Raw genomic sequence first — 4,514 nt, 5'->3', positions numbered from 1 at the left:
TGGGGGTCATATATATATATATATATATATATATATATATATATATATATATATATATATATATATATATATATATATATGAATGTTTAAACTCCTCTTAAGTTTACATTAGGAAAACTAAAGCCATTGTCTTAAATATGTTTCCACTCTGATTGCAATGATATGATTGTGGTGTAGCATGCAGATATGGCTGGGTTTCTATGAAGTGTGTAATCAGTCAGATTAGTTGGGAAGATATAAGAAGTGGGATTTCAATAATATTATGGACTCTAAATAGCAGTAGTAGATGTTCTGTGTCTTCAAATATAAAATATATTTGAAAGTACTAAAACCTCTTACTGAGCCCCTAATCATTATTTTGAATACAGTACATATGCTACTTCTTTATATTAAAAAAAAAGAGGAGCTGCAGATAAAGTTTGGGGCAGCAGCTGTTGACTCTTTTTGTTTGTTTATTTTAACAAAAATGTAAATTTTGTTACATAAATAAATCAGCATATCAGCAACATATGACAAAATGTATGATATATATTTATGTGTACAGTGCAAAACATCTCTTATTAAGTCTAGTTGAACCCTCAAGCTATATAAGGGCAACAGTTTACATGACGTCTTAATCATGGATCAACACCTGAAACATTATGAATAGACAATTTGTCACTGTCACAGCGGTGCACTGGAGGTTTTCATAATTATTACTTTCTTAAATGTTATAAATCTAAATGTTTTCTTTCACCAGCCTGTCTGAAAAATCACAGTTTCCACTTTGTAGAGACTTATCGCCAGAAAGTGATCTTTCAAAGAATACATTAAACAAAACAAAAAAATTTTAATGGCGTATAGTAGCTGTGGTGTATTTAAGGAAATATTTACATTTTTGTTACAGTACATGAAAACAGCTTGAGACTTGATGAACTGAGGCAGAGGAGATTAGATTAGTAATGTGTAAGAACCTTTTTTACTTGAACTCAAATATCAGACAAGCAGAGCAAACAGTGCTGTACTGTTGTGTTGAATGCCTGTCTGTTATCCAAGTTCCTACAGTTGTGTGTGTTTGGGAACACAAACTGTAGAATATGTTCAGTAGGGGAGGTGGTGCTTTTAATGGTTACAATGATAGTTGGTGCAGAGCTATAGTAACAGGTGGAGAATTGCTTGGGCTTGCAGATATTACACAGGTAGTATATCAAGCACACACAGTGTGCAAGTTCACATGCAACAGAACTGCATTAGACCCACTCTCCAGCAAATTCACTTGCAACATTTTGCAGCAACATGAATTCATTTCAGTGAAGTCATGAAATCATTATGACCACTTAGATGACGTGAATACAGTAACACAACTGTGCATAGGTCTGCAATATACAGAATTAGATTATAAGTAAACATTCTTTTGATTAGGATGTTGAAAAATGGGTAGGTGCCTAAGCAGCTTTATTCATCCATTTTCTACCACTTACCTGGTGTCTGGTAACAGTGGCTGTAGGTTCAGCAAGGTAGTAGATGCCTCTCTCCCAAGCATCTCCTGGGGGATACTAAGGCATTCCCAGGTGAACTGGGATATATAATTGATTCAGTAACAGACAGATGTCTCTCTTTAAAGCTGAGCCTGCTCCATGTTACCCTCACTTGTGAGCAATTTAAGGAGTTGGTCCCCCTTTTTAAATATGGGAACCCACACCTTTTTCTGGCAGTTCACAGGTGCTGTCCAGGTCCTGCATGTGACTTTGAATTGTGTGTCAGCCAAGACAGCCTAACAATGGCTCCTCCTCGTAGAACATAGTAGTTGGGTTTAAGATTTCCTGAGCTGTAGCAAATTCCTGGCTAGTTGGTATGTCTGAAGCTGGCTAGAGTGTTATATTACATATATGGTGGTGTAGTATTTAATCATTATTTATATAAAGTAATTTAATAATTATTAAATGGAAGGATTTAGGTAGAGCAGTTATCTGCCAATCATAGGATCGGTGGTTCGATTCCCAGCTCCTTCTGTCACATGCCAAAGTGTCCTTGGGCAAGATACTGAACCTCAAGTTGCCCCCGGTGAGTCAGGTCAGCTGCATAGCAGCTCTGCCATCGGTGTGTTAGTGTGTCTGCAAATGGGTGAATGCAATGTAGTGTAAAGCGCTTTGAGTACCAGTTAGGTAGAAAAGCACTATATAAGTGCAGAACATTTACATATTTATGCATCTGATAAGCCATCAATGTAATAAACAGTATTTCATCCTCTCATTGTAGCAATATGCTCACACTAAACTCCCTGTTATGTTTTTAATGCTGCATTATTTTCAGCGTAAATGCTTGTTTATTACAAAAAAATGTTTGGGCCAACCCTAGGCTTCCTCCAGTGTAGTTGATAAAGTGCAGCTTACCTTGAGGAAGGTCTATGGTGGGCGCAAACGTGTTCCTCATAAAAAAAGATGTAGGTGCTTGTTATGAACTTTCAGTTATTTTGCTGGAGTGTGGGTGGTAAAGTTTAAGGCAGAGAAAACATTGTGCACGCAGGTCGAAACCTAGAGAGGAAACAACAATGTTACAGAACGAGGTCATTCGAGGACACTCCTTGGCTACTTGTCTTGATAGTTTTTTGATGAAATGGTTTTAAGGGAAGAGAAGGTAAGCAAGTCTTTGGTGTATCAGGAATGTTTTCATGGCCTAAATTAAAACTGGCAGCAGATTTAAAGTGGAACCTGGTCATTCTTTTCATGAGACCAGTTAGTTTGGAACTAAGTTAAAGTTTGTCTTAAATATCTGGAAGTTGATATGTTGGATGACATTGGATGATATTCACTGACATATTTGTCTTAAATGTTTGTGTATGTTATGAACTGAGACATGTTTGTATTTGAACTCCATCTGTAACGTATGTTTCTACCAACTCTACCAAATGTGCCATCATTGTTTCTGCTGCAACAAGACAATCTGTTTTGACTGATATCTGAAATGATGACAGCAATCTTTTCTTTTCTTAATTATCCTTATAGTAAGTTCTTATTTGGCTTGGTTGCTAAAATCAGCTATTATTTTGACTATTGCTGGTGATAAAGTGCACATATTGTTATCAGACATTTTACACTACAACATTATTTGTTTGTTTTTGACAGTTGTTTCTATAAAACAACTGTTTTGACAGTTGTTTCTACAAGGTTCAATTAAAAAGTGGCTTTACATTTTGAATGATGTGTTTGTGTGTTCTTTGTCACCTACCTTTGCTTCACATTCCCTGTGGTGAAATGTAATATAGACATCATTATTGTGCTTGAAAAATACGTATGTAGTCCATATGATCCCTGTATTACAGCCTCATCCAGTGCAGTCAGACAATGGCTAGAAGAAAGGAGGGGCATTCTGTGTTGCTGTGTTGTTGAGTTGACCTGGCCTTCAGTATGCAGCGTCCTATTCCATTAGAGATGCTCTAACTGTGAAGTGTGAAAGTTGGCTGGGAACTGCTGTGATCAAAATAGTCCTGGCGGCTGAGAGCTTCGGGCTTGCCTGGAGACTGCATCATAATCCTGAAGTCCAATGGGTGGAGCGTCAACACACCATATTACATTTACATACATTTCATGTTCATGAAGAATTCAATTCAATTCAGTTTTATTTGTATAGCGCCAATTTACAACAGAAGTTATCTCAAGGCACTTTGAACTGTGAAGAACTGTGTACAGTTGTGTAATTGTTCCAAGATTTTTCAGGATCTTTACAATTGTTTAATGCTTTTGTTAATTTGTGAAAAACTTATTTTGTGTGTGTTTTGTAATGCTCCTTTTTTGAAAAAAAAAAAAAGCAAAAAGTTACCCAGAACATTATCTTGGCAAAACATTTACACTACATAGGTTGACAAAAAGAAGGAACTTAATTAAACAAATAAAAGCCCTGATCCATAAAGTGCTCAGCAATCGACCTACGACACCTGTGCGACGACCCAGATAATCATCACTCAAAATTAAATCTTTTAGTTTTTTGAGCTCCACTTCTTGTCCGTCCTTACACCTGGACTGTCCTGGTCTTTTTGTCCTGTTGGGAGAGGATTATGAGGAACTTCATCGCGTTCTACAGTTTCAGAGGTGCAGTACAATATTTTGGTGTGAGAATCACCAAGGTCAAACAGCATCAGTATTAGTATGCCACCAGTATGTGAACGAGAGATAGTGGCAAACCTCAACCATCTCTGAATGCACATACCCTCTCCTATTTCACAGGTCATCACTTCTCTGCTGTAAGATACCCCCCTGTTAACATTTGCATTGGTTTCAGTGTGCCCTATCTCGGCGAGGCCTCTCAGCAAAGAAACATCAAGACTGAGGCTGTGCACACACTTCAGCCTGGAGCACTGATATTTACTGGTGTAGTTTCACATGTAAAAATCAATGAGCACATTCACATGGTTAATGTAGGATAGTCCATTTGTAGTTCCAGTTGTTGGAGTTTAATGTCCTATTAGCATGAGACTATGGAGTCCAGGAGATGCAATGGAAAGAAAAAAAAATCATAGAATTAAGTCACCTGTGTGC

Source organism: Anabas testudineus, chromosome 17, assembly GCF_900324465.2.
Source record: "Anabas testudineus chromosome 17, fAnaTes1.2, whole genome shotgun sequence".
In the NCBI taxonomy this organism is placed as follows: domain Eukaryota; kingdom Metazoa; phylum Chordata; class Actinopteri; order Anabantiformes; family Anabantidae; genus Anabas; species Anabas testudineus.
This window is presented reverse-complemented; position numbering follows the sequence as displayed.